The sequence below is a fragment of the Arachis ipaensis genome, chromosome B5, assembly GCF_059453495.1.
Source record: "Arachis ipaensis isolate K30076 ecotype BB chromosome B5, ASM5945349v1, whole genome shotgun sequence".
NCBI classification, from domain to species: domain Eukaryota; kingdom Viridiplantae; phylum Streptophyta; class Magnoliopsida; order Fabales; family Fabaceae; genus Arachis; species Arachis ipaensis.
This window is the reverse complement of record NC_142440.1, coordinates 94432351-94440545: the sequence shown is the minus strand read 5'-3', so window position 1 is coordinate 94440545 and position 8195 is coordinate 94432351. Positions and strand designations below refer to the sequence as shown.

At 37.6% G+C, this 8195-nt stretch overlaps 1 non-coding gene across 1 annotated transcript; it reads right to left on the bottom strand.

Annotated features, from left to right (window-relative positions):
* Positions 1 to 5926: 5926 nt before the first annotated feature.
* On the bottom strand, positions 5927 to 6034 carry LOC148565030 (small nucleolar RNA R71). Its single transcript, XR_015884265.1, has one exon. It is a non-coding gene; the product is annotated as a small nucleolar RNA R71 (small nucleolar RNA).
* Between the last annotated feature and the right edge of the window lie 2161 nt (positions 6035 to 8195).

Below are 8195 nucleotides of genomic sequence, written 5' to 3'. Positions count from 1 at the left end.
ATAGGAGTGGTTCCCAAAATTTAGTGACGGATTACTTGAGTCATCTAGAACACGCAAAGGGCGATCCCGCTCCTATCAATGATGCATTTCCCCTTGAAAGCTTGCAAGAAATATCCGAGGTGATCCCTTGGTATGCACCCATTGCATACTACTTGGTTGGTCGCACCTTTCCTCCCAATTTCTCTAAACATCAAAGGGATAAGCTCAAGAGCGAATCCAAATATTATATATAGGATGACCCATATTTGTGGAGATGTGGTGCCGACCAAATAATTAGAAGGTGTATTCCATAATCTAAGTTTCAGTCTATCTTGGAGGCTTGCCACTCTTCTGAGGGTGATGGACACTTTGGTCCTCAAAGAACTGCTAGAAAGATCCTAGACTGCAGATTTTGGTGGCCTACACTATTTAAGGATGCATCTTTCTTTTGTAACTCTTGCCCACAATGCCTAAGGTTTGGAAATATTTCCAAAAGGGATGAGATACCCCAATAAACCATGTTGTTTTGTGAAATTTTTTATGTTTGGGGTATTGACTTCATGGGCCCCTTTTCAAATTCTAATGGTTTCATATATGTTCTGCTAGCTGTTGACTATGTTTCCAAGTGGGTGGAAGCGATTTCCACTCGTACTGATGATGCTAATGTGGTTAACTCTTTTGTTCGGAATAACATCATTTGTCACTTTGGATCACCACGAGCAATCGTGAGTGATCAAGGCTCTCATTTTTGTAACAAGAGGATGACATGTTTGATGAAGAAGTATGGCATCATTCACAAGGTGGCTACGGCCTACCACCCCCAAACAAATAGCCAAGCCGAAGTCTCTAACCAGGAAATCAAGCGCATATTGGAGAAGATTGTGAAGCCTCATAGGAGGGATTGGAGTTCTAAGCTCGGAGATGCGCTATGGGCTTACCGGACGGCTTATAAGACACCAATTAGTATGAGTCAGTTCCGGTTAGTCTATGGAAAGGCTTGCCATCTTCCGGTAGAGGTGAAACAAAAGGCTTACTGGGTCGTAAAGGAATGCAACTCAGGATTGGGGGGAGCCGGAATCGAAAGGAAGTTACAGTTGGTGGAGCTGGAGTGCCTTCGATTGGAAGCTTATGAGAATTCAAGGCTCTACAAAGAGAGGATGAAGGCAATCCATGATAAGAACATCAAGAGAAGAGAGTTTAGAGTTTGGGATCTAGTCCTCCTCTATAACTCAAGATTGAAGTTAATGCCAGGCATGTTAAGATCAAGGTGAGAAGGACCTTACAGGGTGGAGAAAGTGATGAGCGGATAATTTATACGCTTTTTGGCATTGATTTTACATAGTTTTTAGTATGATTTAGTTAGTTTTTACTATGTTTTTATTAGTTTTTATGCAAAATTCACATTTTTGGACTTCACTATGAGTTTGTGTATTTTTCTGTAATTTCAGGTATTTTCTGGTTGAAATTGAGGGACCTGAGCAAAATCTGATTCAGAGGCTGAAAAAGGACTGCAAATGCTGTTGGATTCTGACCTCCCTGCACTCGAAATGAATTTTCTGGAGCTACAAGAGTCCAAATGGCGCGCTCTCAATTGCGTTTGAAAGTAGACATCTAGGGCTTTCCAGAAATATATAATAGTCCATACTTTGCTCGAGTTTAGATGACGTAAACTGGCGTTCAACACCAGTTCTCTGCCCTATTCTGGCGTTAAACGTGAGAAACACGTTACATGTTGGAGTTAAACGCCCAAAACAGGTTACAACCTGGCGTTTAACTCCAGAAACAGCCTAGGAACATGTAAAGCTCAAGTCTCAGCCCCAGCACACACCAAGTGGGCCCCGGAAGTGGATTTCTGCACTATCTATCATAGTTTACTGATGAGCGGATAATTTATATGCTTTTTGGCATTGTTTTTAATATAGTTTTCAGTATAATTTAGTCAGTTTCTAGTATATTTTTATTAGTTTTTAAATAAAAATTATATTTCTAGACTTTACTATGAGTTTGTGTATTTCTCTGTGATTTCAGGTATTTTCTGGCTGAAATTGAGGGACTTGAGCAAAAATCAGATTCAGAGGTTGAAGAAGGACTGCAGATGCTGCTGGATTCTGACCTCTCTGCACTCAAAGTGGATTTTCTGGAGCTACGGAACTTCAAATGGCGCGCTCTTAATTGCGTTGAAAAGTAGACATTCAGAGCTTTCCAACAATATATAATAGTCCATACTTTGCTCGATTTTAGACGATGCAAACTGGCGTTCAACACCAGTTTCGTGCTGCATTCTGGAGTTAAACGCCAGAAACAGGTTACAAACTGGCGTTCAACTTCAAGAGAAGCCTCTACACGTGTAAAGCTCAATGCTTAGCCCAAGCACACACCAAGTGGGCCCCGGAAGTGGATTTCTACATCATTTACTCATTTCTGTAAACCCTAGTAACTAGTTTAGCATAAATAGGACTTTTTACTATTGTATTTACATCTTTGGATGATCTTTTAATCCTTTGATCATGTTAAGGGGGCTGGCCTCTTGGCCATGCCTGGACCGTCATCACTTATGTATTTTCAACGGTAGAGTTTCTACACATCATAGATTAAGGTGTGGAGCTCTGCTATTCCTCATGAATTAATACAAAGTACTATCGTTTCTCTATTCAATTCAAGCTTATTCCGATTCTAAGATATTCATTCGTACCTCAATATGAATGTGATGATCGTGACAGTCATCGTCATTCCCAACCTATGAACGCGTGCCTGACAACTACTTCCGTTCTACCATAGATTTAATGAGTATCTCTAGGATTCCTTAATCAGAGTCCTCGTGGTATAAGTTAGAATCCATGGACGGCCATTCTTGAGATCCAGAAATTCTAAACCTTGTCTGTGGTATTCCGAGTAGGATCTGGGAAGGGATGGCTGCGACGAGCTTCAAACTCGCGAGTGATGGGCGTAGTGACAGACGCAAAAGGATCAATGGATCCTATTCTAGTATGATCGAGAACCGACAGATGATTAGCCAAGCAGTGACAGCGCATTGGACCATTTTCACTGAGAGGACAGGATGTAGCCATTGACAACGGTGATGCCTAACATACAGCTTGCCATAGAAAGGAGTATGAATGATTGGATGAAGACAATAGGAAAGCAGAGTTTCAGGAGGAACGAACGCATCTCTATACGCTTATCTGAAATTCTCACCAATGAATTACATAAGTATCACTATCTTTATTTTATATTTTATTTATCTTTTAATTACTAAATCTCCATAATCAATTGAATCCGCCTGACTGAGATTTACAAGATGACCATAGCTTGCTTCAAGCCGACAATCTCCGTGGGATCGACCCTTACTCACGTAAGGTTTATTACTTGGACGACCCAGTGCACTTGCTGGTTAGTTGTGCAAAGTTGTGACAAAGAACTAAGATTATGAACGTGCGTATTGAGTTTTTAGCGCCGTTACCAAGGAATGGAACCGTCACGATTTCTGCGCACCAAGTTTTTGGCACCGTTGCCGGGGATTGTTCGAGTTTGGACAACTGACGGTTCATCTTGTTGCTCAGATTAGGTAATTTTATTTTAATTTTAACCTTTTTGTTTTTATTATTCTTATTTTCGAAAATTTCAAAAATAAATAAATAAATATTTTCAAAAAAAAAAATTTAATTTATGTTCTTCAGAATTTTTAAAAAGGAATTCTAGAGTTTCAAGAGATATGTTGAATCCTGGCTGGCTGTTAAGCCATGTCTAATCTTTTGGACCGAGGTTTCACTTATTCTCAAGAGAAGAGCTTCTTTGTCTTTCTTAGCAAATTAGCTGTTGAATGTAATGTTCTGCTGAAGCTTGGCTGGCCATTGGCCATGTCTAGTATTTTGGACCGGAGCTTTTACTGAAAGCTTGGCTGGCTAGTAAGCCATGTCTAATTCCTGGACTGGAGCTTTAGACTAACATTGCAAGATTCCTAGAATTCTCGTTAAAAATTTTGAAATCCTTATTTTTCTTTTTCCAATTAATTTTTGAAAAATCCAAAAAATTTTATAAAAACATAAAACCAAAAATTTGATGTTTCTTGTTTAAGTCTTGTGTTAGTTTTTAAGTTTGGTGTCAATTGCATGTTTATCTCTTTCTTGCATTTTTCGAAAACTCATGCATATGTTCTTAATGATCTTCAAGTTGTTCTTGATGAATTGCTTTGTTTGATCTTTGCATTTTTATGTTTTGTGTCTTTTCTTATTTTTCATATGCATTCTTGAATTATTAGTGTCTAAAGAATAAAAATTTCTATGTTTGGTGTCTTGTAAGTTTTCTTTTATTGAAAATTTTTCAAAATACATACTTGATGTTCATCATGATCTTCAAAGTGTTCTTGGTGTTCATCTTTGCATTCAAAGTGTTCTTGCATATTTTTCTTGTTTTGATTCATAATTTTCATGTTTTGAATCTTTTTGATGTTTTTCTCTTTCATCATTAAAAATTCAAAAATCAAAAAAATATCTTTCCCTTTTTCTTCTCATCAAATTCGAAAATTTGAGTTGACTTTTTCAAAAATTTTTAAAATCTAGTTGTTTCTTATGAGTCAAATCAAATTTTCAATTTAAAAATTTTATCTTTTTCAAATCTTTTTCAAAAATCAAATCTTTTTCAATTTTTTTCCTTTCATAATTTCGAACCTTTCAAAATTATTTTCAAAATCTTTTTCTTATTTTTATTTCATATTTTCAAAATTAATGCTAACAATTAATGTGATTGATTCAAAATTTTTAAGTTTGTTACTTGCCTAGTAAGAAAGGTTCAATCTTTAAACTCTAGACTCATATCTTTTTAGTTTCTTGTTAGTCAAGTAATCAACTTTAATTTCAAAATCAAATCTTTTTAAATTCCTTTTTCAAATCTTTTTCAAAACAAATTTCAATCAAATCTTTTTCAAAATTAATTTCAAAATCTTTTCTAACTTCTTATCTTTTCAAAAATTAAGTTTCAAATCCTTTTCAATTAATCTTATCTTTTTGTTTGATTCATATCTTTTTCAAAACTACCTAACTAATTCTCTCTTTCTAATTTTCAAAAATCACCTTCCCCTTTTTCTAAAATTTCCTATTTTAATTAACTAATTATTTTAAATTTTAATTTTAATTTTATTTCTTTTCTTATTTTCGAATTTTAACTTTAATTCTAATTCAAAAACAAAAAATACTTTTATTTTATTTTATCTAATTTTCGAAAATTCTTCTCCCTCACCTCCTTCTATTTATTTATTTGTTTACTAACACTTCTCTTCATCTAAGAATTCGAACCTACTCCTCACCGTTGTGTTTGGATTCTCCTTCTTCTATTCATATCTTCTTCTACTCACATAAAGGAATCTCTATACTGTGACATAGAGGATTCCATATTTTCTTTTCTGTTCTCTTCTTTTTCATATGAGCAGGAACAAGGACAAGAACATTTTTGTTGAAACTGATCCTGAAACTGAAAGAACTCTAAAGAGGAAGCTAAGGGAAGCTAAAGCACAACTTTCTGGAGAAAATCTGACAGAAATTTTCGAAAAAGAAGGAGACATGGCCGAAAATAACAACAATGTAAAGAAGATGCTTGGTGACTTTACTGCACCTAATTCCAATTAACATGGAAGAAGCATCTCAATCCCTGCCATTGGAGCAAACAATTTTGAGCTGAAACCTCAATTAGTTTCTCTGATGCAACAGAATTGCAAGTTTCATGGACTTCCATCAGAAGATATTTTTCAGTTCTTAACTGAATTCTTGCAGATCTGTGATACTGTTAAGACCAATGGGGTTGTACCGAGGTCTATAGGCTTATGCTTTTCCCATTTGCTGTAAGAGACAGAGCTAGAATATGGTTGGACTCTCAACCTAAAGACAGCCTGAACTCTTGGGATAAGTTGGTCACGGCTCTCTTAGCCAAGTTCTTTCCTCCTCAAAAGCTTAGTAAGCTTAGAGTAGATGTTCAAACCTTCAGAAAAAAGGAAGGTGAATCCCTCTATGAAGCTTGGGAGAGATATAAGGAACTGACCAAAAAGTGTCCTTCTGACATGCTTTCAGAATGGACCATCCTGGATATATTCTATGATGGTCTGTCTGAATTATCAAAGATGTCATTGGACCATTCTGCAGGTGGATCCATTCACCTAAAGAAAATGCTTGCAGAAGCTCAAGAACTCATTGACATGGTTGCAAATAACCAGTTCATGTACACTTCTAAAAGGAATCCTGTGAATAATGGGATGCCTCAGAGGAAAGGAGTTATTGAAATTAATACTCTGAATGCCATATTGGCTCAGAATAAAATATTGACTCAGCAAGTCAATATGATCTCTCAGAGTCTGAATGGATTGAAGGAATCATCCAACAGTACTAAAGAGGCATCTTCTGAAGAAGAAGCTTATGATCCTGAGAACCCTGCAATAGCAGAGGTGAATTACATGGGTGAACCCTATGGAAACACCTATAATCCCTCATGAAGAAATCATCCAAATTTCTCATGGAAGGATCAACAAAAGCCTCAATAAGGCTTTAATAATGGTGGAAGAAACATGTTTAGCAATAGTAAACATTTTCCATCATCCACTCAGCAACAGACAGAGAATTCTGAGCAGAATCTATCTAGCTTAGCAGATATAGTCTCTAATGTATCTAAGGCCACTGTGAGTTTCATGAATGAAACAAGGTCCTCCATTAGGAATTTGGAGGCACAATTGGGCCAGCTGAGTAAAAGAGTCACTAAAATCCCTCCAAGTACTCTCCCAAGCAATACAGAAGAAAATCCAAAAAGAGAGTGCAAGGCCATAGCCTTACATGATGTGGCCGAACCCAAAGAGGAGGAGGAAAACGTGAATCCTAGTGAGGAAGACCTCTTGGGACGTTCAGTGACCAATAAGGAGTATCCCTTTGAGGAACCAAAGGAATCTGAGGCTCATTTAGAGACCATAGAGATTCCATTGAACCTCTTTCTGCCCTTCATGAGCCCTGATGAGTATTCTTCCTCTGAAGAGGATGAAGACATTACTGAAGAGCAAGTTTCTAAATACCTTGGTGCAATCATAAAACTGAATGCCAAATTATTTGGTAATGAGACTTGGGAAGATGAACCTCCCTTGCTCACCAATGAACTAAATGCATTGGATAGGCAAACATTACCTCAAAAGAAACAGGATCCAGGCAAATTCTTAATACCCTATACCATAGGCACCATGACCTTTGAGAAGGCTCTGTGTGACCTGGGGTCAGGAATAAACTTAATGCCACTCTCTGTAATGGAGAAACTAGGGATCTTTGAGGTGCAAGCTGCTGGAATTTCATTAGAGATGGCAGACAACTCAAGAAAACAGGCATATGGACAAGTAGAGGACGTGTTAGTAAAGGTTGAGGGCCTTTACATCCTTGCTGATTTCATAATCCTAGACACTGGGAAGGAAGAGGATGAATCCATCATCCTTGGAAGACCCTTCCTAGCCACAGCAAGAGCTGTGATTGATGTGGACAGAGGAGAGTTAGTCCTTCAACTGAATAAGGACAACCTTGTGTTTAAAACTCAAGGATCTCCTTCTGTAACCATGGAGAGGAAGCATGAAAAGCTTCTCTCACTGTAGAGTCAACCAAAGCCCCCACAATCAAACTCTAAGTTTGGTGTTGGGAGGCCACAACCAAACTCTAAGTTTGGTGTTGAACCCCCACATTCAAACTCTAAGTTTAGTATTGGGAGGTCCCAACAATGCTCTGAACATCTGTGAGGCTCCATGAGAGCTCACTGTCAAGCTATTGACGTTAAAGAAGTGCTTATTGGGAGGCAACCCAATGTTATTTAATCATATCTATTTTATTTTTTTTTTGTTATTTCGTGTTTTATTAGGTTGATGATCATGTGAAGTCACAAAAAATACTGAAAAATCAAAAAACAAAATGAAAAATAGCATTGAAAATAGCACACCCTAGAGGAGAGCAGTTTGGCGTTTAAACGCCAGAAACAAGCATCTGCGTGGCGTTAAACGCCAGAAACAAGCTATATTTGGGCGTTTAATGCCAGAAACAGGCAGCAGTCTGGCGTTAAACGCCAGGATTGCACAGCAAGGGCATTTTACACACCTAATTGGAGCAGGGATATTAAGTCCTTGACCCCACTTGATCTGTGGACCCCACAGGATCCCCTCAAGATCCCATAGGATCCCCTCAGGATCTGTGGACCCCACAGGATCCCCACTT